The sequence below is a fragment of the Arachis ipaensis genome, chromosome B6 (genome assembly GCF_059453495.1).
Source record: "Arachis ipaensis isolate K30076 ecotype BB chromosome B6, ASM5945349v1, whole genome shotgun sequence".
Classification (NCBI taxonomy): Eukaryota; Viridiplantae; Streptophyta; class Magnoliopsida; order Fabales; family Fabaceae; genus Arachis; species Arachis ipaensis.
The window spans coordinates 106,409,592-106,430,758 of NC_142441.1; the positions used below are offsets into that span (position 1 = coordinate 106,409,592).

The following is a 21,167-nucleotide window of genomic DNA, read 5'->3' on the forward strand; positions in this document are numbered from 1 at the left end:
TTTCGGTTTCCCGTATCTAATATGTAATGTGGTAGGAAATACTTAGGCTAGAGGCCCTAAGATAGGCATTGAATTGTTGATGTTGTTGAATGATTGAGATATATGATGTGGTCATATATGTGATGATGATTATTAATGCCTTAGTGGTATGATGTATGAGAAATATGCATGTTGTGATATATATACTTGATGACTGGTTATGGTTGAATTGTGGGTTGAACCATGTTGATGGTGAGTATGATGTTGATTGTGTACAATAATAATTTATTGGAATTAGTGTTGTTGAGAATCGGCATGAGGAATAGTATATGATATGTCAATGTGTTTGAGTTTGAGCCACTTGGGTGAAGTGGGGTAAAATGATGAGATAGTGATTTTGGTAATTTGTGGTAATGTGTCAATGTGTGAGTTGAGGAGGCTTGATGTTGAATTTGATATATTTTGATTGATTTCAAAGAAACGGGATGAACTTGGCATGTTTTGATTGGTTTTGAAAAGAGTTGGAAATGGCTTGTTTTGAAATTGGCACTTTGTGGTTTTGTATGAAAATATGGTTTTTGGGCACACTTTGGCGGGACATAACTTGGACTACGGATCTCCGTTTTGTACCAAATCTGTTTAGAAATGAAATTGGATCCGGGATGTCCATGCCGTTCAAAGAACGGGTGAAAGACGATTTAAAATGAGGAAGTTATGTCCGTTGGAAGATTGGGGTTTAAATCTGTGAATTCTGCAGCTTTTAACTTAGAAAATTTTTAGCAGAATGACCCCTTGCGCGTGGGCGTACCTGGCGCGTACGTGCCGATCTTCCAGAAAGCGCCATCCACGCGTGCGTGTGATGTGCGCGGGCGCGCCGATTGTGCTGCACCCAATGCCCAGCCATTTTCCAGAGAGTTATGCCAGAACTGTGCCAGTGTTGTGCCTGGGGCACGAGAACACCCGCGCGTACGCGTGGTTGGCGCGTGCGCGTCGATTGGCAAATCTTTAATCCACGCGTTAGCGTGCATGACGCTTGCGCGTCGATGAGTTTTTGAGGCCATCCACGCGTGCGCGTGGAGTGCGCGTACGCGTGGCCCTGTTTTCATCCCAAAGTTGATTTTTGAGTTTTAAAAGCCAAATCTCATACTTCTAAGCCTCCGATCTCACCATTTATGTCTTAAATCATTATGACATGCCTAGCTATTAAAAAGGGGCTAGTGAATGAGGTAACTTGCGAGTGAAGCAAGGGAAAAATGAATGATCAATGAGGATCAAGATGATTATGTGAGATGCGGAGGATGGTGGTGGAAGTGCTTGTTAAGCCATGGGCCGAAAGGCTGTAATTGCTAATGAAACGGCTGGTTATGGATTTAACCATGAGCCGGAAAGGCTGTGTATAATATGAATATTGGCTGGTTCTGGACTGAACCGTGAGCCGGATGGCTGATATGGATGTTGATCCATGGATGAGAATTTATGCATGCTTATGCTGAATTATTGATAATTGAGATTTGCACTTCCACTATCAGAGGCACGAGATCCCTGGGAGGAAGCAGTGGCTAGCCACCACGTGCTCCAGGTGGAGGCTCGAGACTCTGTTGACCCTATGTCGTAAGTGTGGCCGGGCACTGTGAAAGACCCGGATGAGCTCGCCCCCGAAATATTCACCAGTGAGGGTGATGGATATGGATCATGTTTATGATCAAGTTTATAACGAGTATAACTCGAGTTGGGGATGCGCGACAGAGGGACAGTCCAATGGTTAGCTACCAGGACTTGTCGGGTTGGCTCTATAACCGACAGATGATATCATCAGCCACTAGGGACAGGCATTCATCATATGCATACTATGTGAATTGTTTGAGATTGCCTATTTGACTGCATATTACTTGCTAATTGTCTAAATGTCTTAACTGCTCCTATTTGTATATTCTTTGTCTGATATAATTGTGTTTGCTATTATATACTCCTGCTGGTGGTTGGGAGGTTTGAAGGAATTGGAAAGGGAAGTATTAGTTAGACTGAAGAATCTTTAGTCAGATACCCTTATATGGTTTAGCTTGTTTATAAGCTTTGATATTATCTGGAGGAAGTTCTAGGATTGCCTTTGGCTTTCCTCTATTATTATGTATTATATATGTGGAAGCTGTTACCGTGCTGGGGACCTCTGGTTCTCACCCATGCGGATTTTGTGGTTTTCAGATGCAGGACGCGAGGCTTCTCGTTGAGGCATGCTGGAGACTTCTGGATTAGCGAAGATCCTTTGTTCTTGGGACTCTGTTTTGGTTTATATATCTTGTTTAGATACTTTTATCTCCATTAAATAATACAAACTGTGATGACTCCTTCTAGAGGGGATTTTGGAGAATAGGTTGTATGTATTTGTGTCCCTTTGGGTTTCCTTTGGGGTTTCCTTATTTTATTATATGTATATATTATTATGCTCGGACCGGTTATCTTCGCAGCCGGATTTTGAGTCTTGATATTCCCATTTTTGACACTCTTTATATATATGATCTTGCGTTAGCTTATCCTTTGCTCGTTACGTTATCGATCGGAGTGTTGCGCGTTCGAGTTACGGTTTTTGTTTACCCCTTTTTCTACAAAGGCTCCTAGTTATAATCAATTATTCATACTACTATACGTACTAAATTTTTGTTTTAGAGGTCGTAATACCTTGCCATCTCTGAATTATGACTTAAGCATAAGACTCTGTATGGTAGGGTGTTACATTATGGTATCAGAGCAGTTCGTTCCTATAGAGCCTGAGGGATGGACTGACTATGCTTCTGTGCATTCTCTGTGTGTGTGTTATGTGCTATTAGTATATCTGCTTGATATAATTGGCATAAACGTTCATGAGCATGCATTTGGGACTTTGAAGCACTAGACTTCCGATATTGAGACTGATCAACTTAATATCGATTGTTGGGTGTGTATAGGAACCAGATGGCGCCTCGTGGACGCGGTAGAGGTAGTGCGAGAGGTCGTACGAATGCTCGTGCACCGGAGAATAATCCTAATGACCCGGTGAACTTTATGGCTGCGTTGGAGAACATGGCTGCTGCTATGCAAGCCACTGCTGAGGCTCTTGGTCAACAGATGAACAACCATGGTAATGATGGAGGTGGAGTTCAGGGTCCGATGACCTTGGCAAACTTTTTGAAGGTTAATCCGCCTAAGTTCAAGGGAACTACTAGCCCGACTGAGGCTGATACATGGTTTCAGGCTATAGAGCGAGCATTACAAGCACAAGTGGTACCTGAAGGACAGCGTGTCGAGTTTGCCACTTATATGCTCACCGGTGAGGTGTCGCATTGGTGGCAAGGCATCCGACGTCTTCTGCAGCAGGGTGATGACTATATCACCTGGAATGTCTTTCAAGAAGAGTTCTATAAGAAGTACTTTCCGACTTCTGCTAGGACGGCTAAGGAACTTGAATTGTTACAGCTGAAGCAGGGTACTATGTCCATATCAGAGTATACTGACAAGTTTGAGGAGCTGTTCAGGTTCTCTCGTATGTGCCAAGGGACTCCGGTGGAATATGAGGAATGGAAGTGTGTTAAGTATGAAGGAGGACTCCGGAGTGATATCTTCAGTTTAGTAGGACCAATGGAGATTAGGACTTTCTCCGAATTAGTGAACAAGTGTAGGGTTGCTGAGGAGTGTGTGAAAAGGGCAACCGCTGAGAAAGGGAGTCACAAAGGTTCATTTCCACAGAATCGAGGGAAGGGCTTTGCACCTAGAGGTCCGTCTTTCAAGAGGGGAAGCTCTTTCAGGAGGCCCAACAACAACAACAATTTCCAAGGGAAGAAGTTTGGGAAGCAACCTCAGAATGAACAAGCTTGTACTAGGTGTGGGAGTCACCATCCGGGAGTACCATGCAAGGCCGGATGGGGTTTGTGCTACAATTGTGGAAAGGCGGGGCATAAAGCCGCAAGTTGTCCAGAGAAGCAAAAGCAAGGTGCTGGGAAAGCACAACAGACTGGTCGGGTGTTCACCACCTCAGCTGTGGGTGCAGAGGGATCCGAGACACTCATTCGAGGTAACTGTGAAATGGCTGGTCAAACTTTAAATGCTTTATTTGATTCGGGAGCATCGCATTCATTCGTTGCATTTGAGAAAGCCCATGAGTTAAGGTTGAAGATCGTAACCTTAGGTTATGACTTAAAAGTGTATAATGCTACCCATGAAGCCATGGTAACTAGACTAGGATGCCCGAAAGTTTCGTTTAGGTTCAAGCAGCGTGATTTTGTCCATAATCTAATCTGCTTACCGATGATCGGTCTTGATCTTATCTTGGGATTGGACTGGTTATCCGAAAACCATGTCCTGCTTGATTGTTCTACCAAGTCGGTGTACTTTATGCCGGAGGATACAGAAGGGCCGGTTGTGGTGAATAATTATTACTTGAATTCAATGATGGTGAACTGTTCTGGAACCGAATGTCAGGGTATCCTGTTGTTAACCGCGGGTGTTTCGGGTGATGATCAAAGGTTGGATCAGATTCCGGTAGTGTGTGAGTTTCCGGAAGTGTTTCCCGATGATATTGAGGAATTTCCACCTAACCGAGAGGTCGAGTTTGCTATTGAATTGGTGCCTGGGGCGGGACCAATCTCAAGTGCTCCTTATAGGATGTCACCGTTAGAGATGGCCGAGCTAAAGTCTCAGTTAGAGGAATTGTTGGGTAAGAACTTTATCCGACCAAGTGTTTCCCCGTGGGGAGCTCCAGTGTTACTGGTAAAGAAGAAAGATGGAAGTATGCGACTCTGTGTGGATTACAGGCAGCTGAACAAGGTCACCATAAAGAATAAGTACCCATTGCCGAGGATTGATGATCTCATGGATCAGTTACAAGGAGCTGGGGTTTTCTCTAAGATTTATTTGCGATCCGGTTATCACCAGATAAGGGTGAGGGGTGAGGATATCCCTAAGACCGCTTTCAGGACTCGTTATGGTCATTACGAGTACACTGTAATGTCCTTTGGGTTGACGAACGCTCCTGCAGTATTCATGGATTACATGAATAGAGTATTCCGTCCGTTTTTGGATAAATTCGTTGTTGTCTTCATTGACGACATACTGATTTACTCCAAGACTGAAGAAGAGCATGCGGAACACCTGAGGACCGTGTTGCAGATTCTAAAGGAGAAGAAACTCTATGCGAAACTGTCTAAGTGTGAGTTTTGGAAGGATAAGGTGAAGTTTTTGGGTCATGTGGTGAGTAAGAAGGGAATAGCCGTAGATCCAACCAAGGTAGAAGTTGTGATGGATTGGAAGCAACCAACCACAGTAACTGAGATAAGGAGTTTTCTGGGTTTAGCTGGCTATTACCGAAGGTTCATCAAAGGCTTTTCGCAATTAGCTTTTCGCAATTAGCTTTGCCGTTGACAAAGTTAACTCGCAAAGACACTCCGTTTGTTTGGACTCCTGAGTGCGAGGAGAGCTTTCAGACATTGAAGAAAAAGTTGACCACTGCACCTGTGTTAGTGTTACCTGAGCCGAACGAGCCTTTTGAGGTGTACTGTGATGCATCGTTAAAGGGCCTAGGGTGCGTGCTGATGCAGCACCATAATGTGGTGGCGTATGCCTCACGACAGTTGAGACCTCATGAAGTTAGTTACCCTACGCACGATTTGGAACTCGCTGCGGTTGTGTTTGCCTTGAAGGTGTGGAGGCATTATCTCTATGGGGTTAAGTTCCAAGTTTTCTCTGATCATAAGAGCTTGAAGTATCTCTTTGATCAGAAAGAGCTTAATATGAGGCAGAGAAGGTGGATGGAATTGTTGAAGGACTACGACTTTGAGTTAAATTACCATCCTGGAAAGGCGAATATAGTGGCGGATGCGTTAAGTCGAAAGTCGTTATATGCGTCTTGGATGATGCTTCAAGAGGAGAAGTTGCTCAAGGGATTCGAGAGTCTAAAAATTGGTGCTCGAGAAGTATCTGGAACCTTGTGTTTGAGCCGATTAGAAATCTCGAGCGACTTTAAGTCCGAACTCCTAAAGGCTCATGAAAATGATGAAGCGTTATGGAAGGTGTTACCGGCTATCGAGCAAGGAAAACAGTGGAGAGTGTCGGAAGAGAAAGATGGGTTATGGAGATTCAAGGGTAGGATCATGGTGCCGGATGTTGGCACTTTGAGGCAAGATATCTTAAAGGAGGCACATAAAAGCGGATTCTCCATTCACCCGGGAAGTACTAAGATGTACCATGATTTAAAGGCGATGTTTTGGTGGCCGGGTATGAAGAATGATGTGGCGGAATATGTTTCAAAGTGCTTAACTTGTCAAAAGGTAAAGATTGAACATCAAAGACCTTCCGGGATGTTGCAACCCTTAGAGGTTCCGCAATGGAAGTGGGAAAGTATTGCAATGGACTTTGTGTCGGGATTGCCAAGGACTAGGACTGGTTTTGATGCTATCTGGGTGATCGTGGACCGACTGACGAAGTCAGCTCACTTTTTACCCGTTCGGATGACTTACACCCTTGAGGAGCTAGCTCGGTTATACATAAAGGAGATTGTGAGACTCCATGGTGTACCTGCTACTATAATCTCTGATAGAGATCCTCGTTTCACTTCGAGGTTCTGGGGTGCATTTCAGAAAGCTTTTGGAACTCGATTAAGCTTGAGTACAGCGTACCATCCTCAAACAGATGGTCAATCCAAGAGGACGATCCAAACACTAGAGGATATGTTGAGAGCTTGTGTTTTGGACCAACCAGCGAGTTGGGATCGGTATATGCCGTTAGTAGAGTTTGCATACAATAATAGTTACCATGCGAGCATCGGAATGGCTCCGTATGAGGCTTTGTATGGGAGAAAATGTCAATCTCCACTATGTTGGTATGAAGCTGGAGAGAAAGGCTTGTTGGGGCCAGAAATGATAGCTGAAACCACTGAACAAGTCAAGAAAATCCGAGACAAGATGCTTACGGCGCAAAGTCGCCAAAAGAGTTACGCCGATCAGAGGCGGAAGCCCTTGGAATTTGAGGAAGGAGATCATGTTTTCCTGAAAGTTACTCCGACCACAGGAGTAGGTAGAGCGATTAAAGAAAAGAAGTTGAATCCTCGATACATTGGTCCATTTCAGACCTTGGAGAGGATTGGGCCAGTGGCGTATCGGGTGGCTTTACCACCCCATCTTTCAAACCTGCACGACGTATTTCACATGTCGCAGCTTCGAAAGTACACTCCTGATGCTAGCCATGTGTTAGAACCCGAATCGGTTCAGTTAAGAGAAGATTTGACGCTTCCAGTGGCTCCAGTCAGAATTGATGATACTAGTATCAAACGGTTGCGTGGAAAAGAGGTTTCATTAGTCAAAGTGGCTTGGAGTCGAGGCGGTGTTGAGGAACACACTTGGGAACTTGAGTCGGAGATGCGAACGGATTATCCGCACTTATTCTCAGGTAATTGAATTTGAATTTAAATTTTGTGGGCAAAATTCCTAATTAGGTGGGTAGAATGTAAGACCCGGTTAATTAACGGCTAATTAACCCATATATGAGAATTTATTCTAGAAAGCCAAAAATGATATTTTTATGGCTTAATATGATAGAGGAAATTGAGACGAGAATTTCGGTACCAATTTTATAGAATTCGGACCAAGATTGGACTGAACGGGCCAAACCGGTCCAACCGGACCCAAAGTGGGCCCTTGGCCCAACATAACTAAACCAAAACCCTAGTTTTCAGCACTCTCTCTCTCCTCACACAACACCAAACACGCTGAAAAAGAGAGGAAATGGGGGAAGAACACTCTCTCAAACCTCTATCTCTCACTTGATCTTCAAACCACCATAACTTTTGATCTAGAGCTCCGATTGCCGCTCCGTTTGCGGCCACGCGTTCACCGCGGAGAGCTCTACAAAACCCATACAACTAATCTTGAGGTAAGCCACGTGTTTCTGTTCGAAATTCCAGCCCTTATTTTCGAGTTTCATGGGTAAAATGTTGAGATTTTGGGTTCTTTGATGTTATAGGACCCAACTCTCTTGAAAGAGAAGGTTAATCTTGTCTCCTTGGACCTTGGGTGTGGTAAGATTCTCAACCCTAGTGTGATTTTGTTGTTCTATGATGTTTGGGTTTTGAGATGTTGTGTATGAGTATGATGGTTGTGGCTTAGGTTGTGTATGTGTGGGTATTGGAGCTTGATTGGTGACTTTGAAAAGCTTGGAAAGGGTTTGGTGGTGAAAAATCTGTTCTTGGAGGTGTTGAGGCCTTGAGAGCTTGTGGATAAGTGGTTTGGAAGTGCTCCGGGGGAGCTTGGGAAAATCGGCTAAGGTATGGTTTCAGTTTCCCGTATCTAATATGTAATGTGGTAGGAAATACTTAGGCTAGAGGCCCTAAGATAGGCATTGAATTGTTGATGTTGTTGAATGATTGAGATATATGATGTGGTCATATATGTGATGATGATTATTAATGCCTTAGTGGTATGATGTATGAGAAATATGCATGTTGTGATATATATACTTGATGACTGGTTATGGTTGAATTGTGGGTTGAACCATGTTGATGGTGAGTATGATGTTGATTGTGTACAATAATAATTTATTGGAATTAGTGTTGTTGAGAATCGGCATGAGGAATAGTATATGATATGTCAATGTGTTTGAGTTTGAGCCACTTGGGTGAAGTGGGGTAAAATGATGAGATAGTGATTTTGGTAATTTGTGGTAATGTGTCAATGTGTGAGTTGAGGAGGCTTGATGTTGAATTTGATATATTTTGATTGATTTCAAAGAAACGGGATGAACTTGGCATGTTTTGATTGGTTTTGAAAAGAGTTGGAAATGGCTTGTTTTGAAATTGGCACTTTGTGGTTTTGTATGAAAATATGGTTTTTGGGCACACTTTGGAGGGACATAACTTGGACTACGGATCTCCGTTTTGTACCAAATCTGTTTAGAAATGAAATTGGATCCGGGATGTCCATGCCGTTCAAAGAACGGGTGAAAGACGATTTAAAATGAGGAAGTTATGTCCGTTGGAAGATTGGGGTTTAAATCTGTGAATTCTGCAGCTTTTAACTTAGAAAATTTTTAGCAGAATGACCCCTTGCGCGTGGGCGTACCTGGCGCGTACGTGCCGATCTTCCAGAAAGCGCCATCCACGCGTGCGTGTGATGTGCGCGGGCGCGCCGATTGTGCTGCACCCAATGCCCAGCCATTTTCCAGAGAGTTATGCCAGAACTGTGCCAGTGTTGTGCCTGGGGCACGAGAACACCCGCGCGTACGCGTGGTTGGCGCGTGCGCGTCGATTGGCAAATCTTTAATCCACGCGTTAGCGTGCATGACGCTTGCACGTCGATGAGTTTTTGAGGCCATCCACGCGTGCGCGTGGAGTGCGCGTACGCGTGGCCCTGTTTTCATCCCAAAGTTGATTTTTGAGTTTTAAAAGCCAAATCTCATACTTCTAAGCCTCCGATCTCACCATTTATGTCTTAAATCATTATGACATGCCTAGCTATTAAAAAGGGGCTAGTGAATGAGGTAACTTGCGAGTGAAGCAAGGGAAAAATGAATGATCAATGAGGATCAAGATGATTATGTGAGATGCGGAGGATGGTGGTGGAAGTGCTTGTTAAGCCATGGGCCGAAAGGCTGTAATTGCTAATGAAACGGCTGGTTATGGATTTAACCATGAGCTGGAAAGGCTGTGTATAATATGAATATTGGCTGGTTCTGGACTGAACCGTGAGCCGGATGGCTGATATGGATGTTGATCCATGGATGAGAATTTATGCATGCTTATGCTGAATTATTGATAATTGAGATTTGCACTTCCACTATCAGAGGCACGAGATCCCTGGGAGGAAGCAGTGGCTAGCCACCACGTGCTCCAGGTGGAGGCTCGAGACTCTGTTGACCCTATGTCGTAAGTGTGGCCGGGCACTGTGAAAGACCCGGATGAGCTCGCCCCCGAAATATTCACCAGTGAGGGTGATGGATATGGATCATGTTTATGATCAAGTTTATAACGAGTATAACTCGAGTTGGGGATGCGCGACAGAGGGACAGTCCAATGGTTAGCTACCAGGACTTGTCGGGTTGGCTCTATAACCGACAGATGATATCATCAGCCACTAGGGACAGGCATTCATCATATGCATACTATGTGAATTGTTTGAGATTGCCTATTTGACTGCATATTACTTGCTAATTGTCTAAATGTCTTAACTGCTCCTATTTGTATATTCTTTGTCTGATATAATTGTGTTTGCTATTATATACTCCTGCTGGTGGTTGGGAGGTTTGAAGGAATTGGAAAGGGAAGTATTAGTTAGACTGAAGAATCTTTAGTCAGATACCCTTATATGGTTTAGCTTGTTTATAAGCTTTGATATTATCTGGAGGAAGTTCTAGGATTGCCTTTGGCTTTCCTCTATTATTATGTATTATATATGTGGAAGCTGTTACCGTGCTGGGGACCTCTGGTTCTCACCCATGCGGATTTTGTGGTTTTCAGATGCAGGACGCGAGGCTTCTCGTTGAGGCATGCTGGAGACTTCTGGATTAGCGAAGATCCTTTGTTCTTGGGACTCTGTTTTGGTTTATATATCTTGTTTAGATACTTTTATCTCCATTAAATAATACAAACTGTGATGACTCCTTCTAGAGGGGATTTTGGAGAATAGGTTGTATGTATTTGTGTCCCTTTGGGTTTCCTTTGGGGTTTCCTTATTTTATTATATGTATATATTATTATGCTCGGACCGGTTATCTTCGCAGCCGGATTTTGAGTCTTGATATTCCCGTTTTTGACACTCTTTATATATATGATCTTGCGTTAGCTTATCCTTTGCTCGTTACGTTATCGATCGGAGAGTTGCGCGTTCGAGTTACGGTTTTTGTTTACCCCTTTTTCTACAAAGGCTCCTAGTTATAATCAATTATTCATACTACTATACGTACTAAATTTTTGTTTTAGAGGTCGTAATACCTTGCCATCTCTGAATTATGACTTAAGCATAAGACTCTGTATGGTAGGGTGTTACAAAAAAAATAAAAAATAAAAAAGGTAGATAGTTAAATTTGACTTTAATTCCATTGTGTTGAATAATTCAAAAAAATAGACATGTGAAAAATTGAATTATAATTCAAGCTCTGTAGGATAATTAAAAAGAAAAAGATAAATACTTACTCATCTTATTTTAAAAGAATGTCAAACAAAACCAAGAAATAAAATTAGCAAGTGCTTATCTTTTCTTCATATAAAAGAGAAATTGCAATGTATAGAATTTCATAGGTTTTCACAGGTTTACCAACTTTTTTCACCAAAATTTTTTTATTATTTAATTGCATAAAATTATATCATTTAAGATTGAGAAAAATAAGTTTTAAAATTATGAAATATGTCATTCGTAATAAAAATATTAAAAACTGATTTAGTATCAACAGTGAAAATAAAATAAATATCTAGAGAAGATAAAAACTTAAAAAAATAGGAGTCTTTCTAAAATAAATAACCAAGCAGATAAGATCTTCAACATGAGACGAACCAAAAAAAATAAAATAAATAATATAACAAAATGCAACTTTTCAAAATACAACTTAACGAATGAAACAACTAAAATTGGACCCTATAATTTGGGAAAAAATATTTCTTCCCGAAATGAGAGAAGCATAAAGAGAAAATCTGCACCAAATCGATTTATACAGAATTTTTCACTATTTAAAACTATGCTTTCTGAAAAGACATGCATAAAAATGTATCACACATCAAAATTTTTCAACAGTTTTTTCAGAACAATATTCTAATTATTTTTAATACACTTATGAACTCTCACGTATCAGAAAAAAAATTATATAACCACATAAGAGAAAACAAAAACATAATTTATGTAAAATTAAGCAAGGAGAATTATTAGTTAACTTCATCAAGTAGCTTTATTTTCAAAATCAACAGCTCCTCGACAATTAAAGAAGACATGAGCAAAAAATAATAAAGTATTCTAAATAGCATCCAAATAAAACTCAAGTTGTGTAAACTTGTATATAAATAAGGGACAAAGATAAATTTGACTATCAAGAAAAAGGAAAAAAAGGGTACAAAGTAAAATTTGACTCTCAATTTTTTCATGTGCAAGAACTCAAAAGGATGAATATGTGAACAACTCAAGTTCAATTCAAGTACTGCAGAGTAAGAAAAAAAAGAGAAGCACTTACTAATCTTAGTTTAGAAAACAGGCAAACAAACATGCATTCATAAAATAAATGCTCGATAAATGATTACAACTCAAATAACACTAAATTCGTATGCATTTTGAAGAAAATAAAAAGGCACCTAATTAATTAATTAGTTCAATACCCAAGAAGAAATAAGGCTGAAATAATTATAGCATAAAAATCCGATGATGAGTGGTGTAAAACCCGGTTAATTAATGGCCAATTAACCCATAAATGAGAATTTATTCTAGAAAGCAAAAAAAAATGTGATTTTTATTGCTAAATATGATAGAGGAGATTGAGACGAGAATTTCGGTACCAATTTTATAGAAATTGGACCAAGATTGGACCGAACAGGCCAAACCGGGCCAACCGGACCCAAAGTGGGCCCTTGGCCCAACTAAACTAAACCTAATACACTCATTTCAGTACTCTCTCTCCTCACTACATGCAAGAAACACGCTGAAATGGAGGCCATGGAGGGAAGAATACTATCTCAAGTTCTTTCTTTTATTTGATCTTCAAACCACCATAACTTTTGATCTAGAGCTCCGATTGCCGCACCGTTTATGGCCACGCGTTTACCACGGAGAGCTCTACAAAACATATACAATCAATCTTGAGGTAAGCCACGTTTTGCTCTTCGAATGTCCAGCTTTGATTTCGAGTTTCATGAGCAAAAATGTTGAGATTTTAGGCTCTTTGATGTTATAGGACCCAACTCTCTTGAAGGAGAAGGTTAATCTTGTCTTCTTGGACCTTAGGTGTGGTAAGATTCTCAATCCTAGTATAATTTGTTGTTCTATGATGTTTGGGTATTGAGATGTTGTGTATGGGTATGATGATTGTGGCTTAGGTTGTGTATATGTGAATATTGGGGCTTGATTGAGACCTTGGAAAGCTTGAAAAGGGATTTGTGGTGGTAAAAATCTATTCTTGGAGGTGTTGAGACCTAGAAGACTTGGGGACAAGTGGTTTGGAAGTGCTCCGGTTGAGCTTGGAAAATCGGCTAAGGTATGGTCTCGGTTTCTCGTATCTAATATGTAATGTGGTAGGAAATACTTAGGCTAGAGGCCCTAAGAAAGGCATTGAATTGTTGATATTGTTGAATGGTTGGGATATATGATGTGGTCATATATGTGATGATGATTATTGATGCCTTGATGGTATGACGTATGAGAAATATGCATGTTGTGATATATGCTTGATGAGTAATTGAGGTTGAATTGTGGGTGACACCATGTTGATGGTGAGTATGATATTGAGTATGTGTAATGATGGTTAATTGAAAGTGGTATCATGGGAAATTGGAATGAGAAAGTATGTATGACATGTTTATGTGTTGTCTCTTAGCCATTTGATTGAGAAGTGTTAAATTAGTGGGATGATGTTTTGCGAATTGTGGTGAAGTGTTGATGTGTGAGTTGAGGAGGCTTGATGTTAATTTTGGTACATTTTAATTGATTTAAAAAAGGGTTGAAATTGGCATGTTTTGGTTGATTTTGAAAAGAGTTGAAAATGGCTTGTTTTGAAAATGGCACCTTGTAGTTTTGTATGAAAACATGGTTTTTGGGAATATTTTGACAGGATATAACTCGGACTACGGATCCCCGTCTTGTACAAAACTTGTTTAGAAATGAAATTGGATCCGGGATGTCCACACCGCTGGAAGAACGGATAGAAAACGATCTAAAATGAGAAAGTTATGTCCGTCGGAAGATTGGGGGTTGAATCTGTGAATTCTGCAGCTTTTAACTTAGAAAATTTTTAGTAGAATGACCCTCCGCGCATAGGCGCACTTGGCGCGTACGCGCCGTTCTTCAAGAAAGCACCATCCATGCGTGCGCATGGTGTGCGCGGGCGCGTCGATGCGCTGCACCAAATGCCCAGCTATTTTCCCGAGAGTTGTGCCAGTTTTGTGCCTGGGGCGCAAGAGCACCCACGCGTACGCGTGGCTGACGCTTGCGCGTCATTTGGCTATTTTTCAATCCACGCGTCCGCGCGTATGACGCTTGCGCGTCAATGAGTTTTGTGGCCATCCACGCGTGCGCGTGGAGTGCTCGTACGCGTGGTCCTGTTTTCATCCCAAAGTTGATTTTTGAGTTTTAAAAGCCAAATTTCATACTTCTAAGCCCCCGATCTCACCACTTATGTCTTAAATCATTATGATATGCCTAGGAATAAGACAAGGAGCTAGTGAATGTGGTAACTTGCGAGTGAAGCAAGGGAAAAATGAGTGATCAATGAGGATCAAAGATGATTATGTGAAATGCGGAGGATGGTGGTGGAAGTGCTTGTTATGCCACGGGTCGAAGGGCCGTAATTGTTAATGAATTGGCTGGTTTTGGATTTAACCGTGAGCCGGATGGCTGGATTATTGCCGTGTTACGGCGGAGCCATGATTATGGCTAAGTATAAATGCATATATGCTGTTGAATGAATTGTGAATGTTTGCATTTCCACTATCGGAGATGAGAGTTTCCCTGAGAGGAAGCAGTGGCTAGCCACCATGTTCTCCAGGTTGAGACTCGAAGCTCTTTTGACCTTATGTCGTCAGGGTGGCCGGGCACTGTGAAAGCCCCGGATGAGCTCACCCCCATAAATATTCACGAGTGAAGGTGATGGATATGGATCATGATTATGATCAAATTTATATTGAGTATAACTCGAGTTGGGGAGACACGACAGAGGGACAGTTCAATAGTTAGCTACCAGGACTTGTCGGGTTGGCTCTATAACCGACAGATGATATCATCAGCCCTTAGGGATAGGCATTCATCATATGCATACTATGTGAATTGTTTGTGATTGCCTATTTGACTGCATATTACTTGCTATCTGTCTAAATGCCTTATTTGTTCCTATTTGTATATCTCTTGTCTGATATAACTGTGTTCGCTATATTATACTCCTGATGGTGGTTGGAAGGTCTGAAAGAATTGGAAAGGGAAGTATTAGTTAGACTGAAGGATCTTTAGTCAAATGCCCTTTATGGTTTAGCTTGTTTATAAGCTTTGATTTTTATCTGGAGAAAGTTCTAGGATTGCCTTTGGCTTTTCTCTATTATTACATGTTATATATGGGGAACTGTTACCATGCTGGGGACCTCTGGTTCTCACCCATGCGGATTTTGTGGTTTCCAGATGCAGGACGTAAGGTTTCTCGCTGAAGCATGCTGGAGACTTCTGGATTAGCGAAGATCCTTTGTTCTCGGGACTTTGTTTTGATTTTATGATTTCTCTTAGATACTTTTATCTCCATTGAATAATACAAACTGTGATGACTCCTCTTATAGGAGATTTTAGAGGATAGGTTCTCTGTTTTTATGTCCCTTTGGGTTTTCTTTGGGGTTTTCCTTATTTTAATATATGTATATATTGCTATGCTCGGACCGGTTATCTTCGCAACCAGATTTTGAGTTTTGATATTCCCATTTTGACACTCTTTCGTATCTATATAATCTCGCATTGGTTTATTCTTGTTCGGCATGTTATCGATCGGAGTGTTGCGCTTTTCGAGTCACGATTTTTGTTTACCCCTTTTTTCTTCAAAGGCTCCTAGTTATAAACATCATTCATACTAATATACGTACTTTTTTTTATTTTTATTTTAGAGGTCGTAATACCTTGCCATCTCTGAATTATGACTTAAGCATAAGACTTTGTATTGTAGGATGTTACATTATGGTATCAGAGCAGTTCGGTCCTGTAGAGCCTGAGGGATGGACTGACTATGCTTCTATGCATTCTCTGTATGTGTGTTATATGCTATTAGTATATCTACTTGATATAATTGGCATAAACATTCATGAGCATACATTTGGGACTTGAAGCACTAGACTTCTGATATTGAGACTGATTAACTTAATATCGAATGTTTGGTGTGTATAGGAACCAGATGGCGCCTCGTGGACACGGTAGAGGCCGTGGGAGAGGTCATATGAATGCTCGTGCGCCAGAGATTAACCCTAACGACCCGGTGAACCTTATGACTGCGTTGGAGAACATGGCTACTGCTATGCAAGCCACTGCTGAGGCTCTTGGTCAACAGATGAACAACCATGGCAATGACAGAAATGGAGCTCAGGGACCAATGGAGATCAGAACTTTCGCTGTGTTGGTGAACAAGTGTAGGGTTGCTGAAGAGTGTGTGAAGAAGGCAGCTGCTGAGAGAGGGAGTCACAAAGGATCATTCCTACAGAACCGAGGGAAGAGCTTTGCACCTAGAGGTCCACCTTTCAAGAGGGGAGGTTCTTTTAGGAGGCCCAACAACAACAACTCCTGAGGAAAAAGGTTTGGAAAGCAGCCTCAGAATGAGCAAGCTTGTGCTAGGTGTGGAAGTCACCATCCGGGAGCCCCGTGCAAGGCCGGGTGGGGCTTGTGCTATTACTGTGGTAAGGCGGGACATAAGGTCCCAAACTGTCCGGAGAAGCAAAAACAAGGTGCCAGGAAGGCGCAACAGACTGGTCGGGTGTTCACCACTTCAACTATAGGTGCTGAGGGATCTGAGGCACTTATCCGAGGTAACTGTGAAATAGCTGGTCGAACTTTAAATGCTTTATTTGATTCGGGAGCATCACATTCATCCATTGCATTTGAGAAAGCCCATGAGTTAGGATTGAAGATCGTAACCTTAGGTTATGACCTAAAAGTGTATAATGCTACCCATGAGGCCATGGTAACTAGGCTAGGATGCCCGAAAGTTTCGTTTAGGTTCAAGTAGTGTGATTTTGTCCATAATTTAATCTGCTTACCGATGATCGGTCTTGACCTTATCTTGGGATTGGACTGGTTATCTGAGAACCATGTCCTGCTTGATTGTTCTACAAAGTCGGTGTACTTTATGCCGGAAGATACAGGAGGACCGGTCGTGGTGAATAATTATTACTTGAATTCGATGATGGTGAACTGTTCCGGAATCGAATGTTAGGGTATCCTGTTGTTAACCGCGGGTGTTTCGGGTGATGATCAAAGGTTGGAAAAGATTCCGATGGTGTGTGAGTTTCCGAAAGTGTTTCCCAATGACATTGATTAATTTCCACCTAACCGAGAGGTCGAGTTTGCTATTGAATTGGTGCTTGGGGTGGGACCAATCTCAAGTGCTCCTTATAGAATGTCACCGTTAGAGATGGCCGAGCTAAAGTCTCAGTTAGAGGATTTGTTGGGTAAGAACTTTATCCGACCAAGTGTTTCCCCGTGGGGTGCTCCAGTGTTACTAGTAAAGAAGAAAGATGGAAGTATGCGGCTCTGTGTGGATTACAGGTAGCTGAACAAGGTCACGATAAAGAATAAGTACCCATTGCCAAGGATTGATGATCTCATGGATCAGTTACATGGAGCTGGGGTTTTCTCTAAGATCGATTTGCGATCCGGTTATCACCAGATAAGGGTGAGGGGTGAGGATATCCCTAAGACCGCTTTCAGGACTCGTTATGGTCATTACGAGTACACTGTAATGTCCTTTGGGTTGACGAACGCTCCTGCAGTATTCATGGATTATATGAATAGAGTGTTCTGTCCGTTTCTGGATAAATTCGTTGTTGTCTTCATTGACGACATACTGATTTACTCCAAAAGTGAAGAAGAGCATGCGGAACACTTAAGGACCGTGTTGCAGATTCTAAAGGAGAAGAAACTCTATGCGAAACTGTCTAAGTGTGATTTTTGGAAGAGTGAGGTGAAGTTTTTGGGTCACGTGGTGAGTAAGAAGGGAATAGCCGTAGATTCAGCCAAGGTGGAGGCTGTGATGGATTAGAAGCAACCAACCACAGTAACTGAGATAAGGAGTTTTCTAGGCTTAGCTGGCTACTACCGAAGGTTCATCAAAGGCTTTTCGTAATTCGCCTTGCCGTTGACAAAGTTAACCCGCAAAGACACACCATTTGTTTGGACTCCTGAGTGTGAGAAGAGCTTTCAGGCGTTGAAGAAAAAGTTGACCACTGCACCTGTGTTGGTGTTACCTAAGCCGAACGAACCGTTTGAGGTGTACTGTGATGCCTCACTAAAGGGTCTAGGATGCGTGCTGATGCAGCATCATAATGTGGTGGCGTATGCCTCATGCCAGTTGAGACCGCATGAAGTTAGTTACCCTACGCATGATTTGGAACTCGCTGCGGTCGTGTTTGCGCTAAAGGTGTGGAGGCATTACCTCTATGGATTTAAGTTCCAAGTTTTCTCCGATCACAAGAGCTTGAAATATCTCTTTGATCAGAAAGAGCTTAATATGAGGCAGAGAAGGTGGATGGAATTATTGAAGGACTACGACTTTGAGTTGAATTACCATCTGGGAAAGGCGAATGTAGTGGCGGATGCGTTTAGTCGGAAGTCGTTATATGCGGCTTGGATGATGCTTCAAGAGGAGAAGTTGCTCAAGGGATTCAAGAGTCTAAAAAAATTGGTGCTCAAGAAGTATCTGAAACTTTGTGTTTGAGCCAATTAGAGATCTCAAGTGACTTTAAGTCTGAACTCCTAAAGGCCCATGAGAATGATGAAGCGTTATGGAAGGTGTTACCGGCTATTGAGCAAGGGAAACAATGGAGAGTGTCAGAAGAAAAAGATGGGTTATGAAGATTCAAGGGTAAGATCATTGTGCCGGAAATTGGCACTTTGAGGCAAGATATCTTAAAGGAGGCACACAAAAGCGGATTCTCCATTCACCCGGGAAGTACTAAGATGTACCATGATTTAAAGGCAATGTTTTGGTGGCCGGGTATGAAGAATGATGTGGCGGAATATGTTTCAAAGTGCTTAACCTGTCAAAAGGTAAAGATTGAACATCAAAGACCTTCCGAAATGTTTCAACCTTTAGAGGTTCTGCAATGGAAGTGGGAAAGTATTGCAATGGACTTTGTGTCAGGATTGCCAAGGACTAGGACTGGTTTTGATGCTATTTGGGTGATTGTGGACCGACTGACGAAATCAGCCCACTTTTTACCCATTCGGATGACTTACACCCTTGAGGAACTAGCACGGGTGTACATAAAGGAGATTGTGAGACTTCATGGCGTACCGGCTACTATAATCACTGATAGAGATCCTCGCTTCACTTCGAGATTTTGGGGTGCATTTCAAAAAGCTTTCGGAACCTGACTAAGCTTGAGTACGGCTTACCATCCTCAAACAGATGGTCAATCCGAGAGGACAATCCAAACGCTAGAGGATATGTTGAGAGCTTGTGTTTTGGACCAATCGGCGAGTTGGGATCGGTATATGCCGTTAGTGAAGTTTGCATACAATAATAGTTACCATGCGAGCATTGGAATGGCTCCGTATGAGGCTTTGTATGGGAGGAAATGTCAATCTCCGCTGTGTTGGTATGAAGCGGGAGAGAAAGGCTTGTTGGGGCCGGAGATGATAGCTTAAACCATTGAACAAGTCAAGAAAATCCAAGATAGGATGCTTACGGCGCAGAGTCGCCAGAAGAGTTATGCTGATCAGAGGCGGAAGCACTTGGAATTTAAGGAAGGAGACCATGTTTTCCTTAAGGTTACTCCAACCACAGGAGTAGGTAGGGCGATTAAAGCAAAGAAGTTGAATCCTAGATACATCGGTCCGTTTTAAATCCTGGAGAGGGTTGGACCGGTGGCGTATCGGATGGCTCTACCACCTGATCTTTCGAACCTGCACGACGTATTTCACGTGTCGCAGCTTCGGAAGTACACTCCTGATGCTAGCCATGTGTTAGAACCTGAATCGGTTCAGTTAAGAGAAGATTTGACGCTTCCAGTGGCTCCAGTCAGAATTGATGATACTAGTATCAAACGGTTGCGTGGAAAAGAGGTTTCATTAGTCAAAGTGGCATGGAGTTGAGGCGGTGTTGAGGAACACACTTGGGAACTTGAGTCGGAGATGCGAACGGATTATCCGCACTTATTCTCAGGTATTTGAATTTGAATTTTGTGGGCAAAATTCCTAATTAGGTGGGTAGAATGTAAAACCCGGTTAATTAATGACCAATTAACCCATAAATGAGAATTTATTCTAGAAAGCCAAAAAAATGTGATTTTTATGGCTAAATATGATAGAGGAGATTGAGATGAGAATTTCAGTACCAATTTTATAGAAATCGGACCAAGATTGGACCGAACGGGCCAAACCGGGCTAACCGGACCCAAAGTGGGCCCTTGGCCCAACTAAACTAAACCTAATACACTCATTTCAGCACTCTCTCTCCTCACTACACTCAAGAAACACGCTGAAATGGAGGACATGGAGGGAAGAACACTCTCTCAAGTTCTTTCTTTCATTTGATCTTCAAACCACCATAACTTTTGATCTAGAGCTCCGATTGCCGCACCATTTGCGACCACGCATTCACCACCGAGAGCTCTACAAAACCCATACAATCAATCTTGAGGTAAGCCACGTTTTGCTCTTTGAATATCCAGCTTTGATTTCGAGTTTCATGAGCAAAAATGTTGAGATTTTGGGCTCTTTGATGTTATAGGACCGAACTCTCTTGAAGGAGAAGGTTAATCTTATCTTCTTGGACCTTGGGTGTGGTAAGATTCTCAACCCTAGTGTAATTTGTTGTTCTATGATGTTTGGGTATTGAGATGTTGTGTATGGGTATGATGATTGTGGCTTAGGTTGTGTATATGTGAATATTGGGGATTGATTAAGACCTTGGAAAGCTTGAAAAAGGATTTTTGATGGTAAAAATCTATTGTTGGAGGTGTTGAGACCTAGAGGACTTGTGGACAAGTGGTTTGGAAGTGCTCCGGTTGAGCTTGGGAAATCGGCTAAGGTATGGTCTCAGTTTCTTGTATCTAATATATAATGTGGTAGGAAATACTTAGGCTAGAGGCCCTAAGATAGGCATTGAATTGTTGATGTTGTTGAATAGTTGGGATATATGATGTGGTCATATATGTGATGATGATTATTGATGCCTTGATGGTATGACGTATGAGAAATATGCATGTTGTGATATATGCTTGATGAGTAATTGAGGTTGAATTGTGGGTGACACCATGTTGATGGTGAGTATGATATTGAGTATGTGTAATGATGGTT

General features: G+C 42.0%; 2 pseudogenes; one reads left to right on the forward strand and one right to left on the reverse strand.

Annotated features, from left to right (window-relative positions):
• LOC107647067 (cytokinin riboside 5'-monophosphate phosphoribohydrolase LOG7-like) overlaps nt 1-21,167 on the reverse strand; it is a 96,776-nt pseudogene that overhangs the window by 52,069 nt on the left and 23,540 nt on the right.
• LOC148562189 (uncharacterized) lies at nt 16,051-19,241 on the forward strand (annotated as a pseudogene).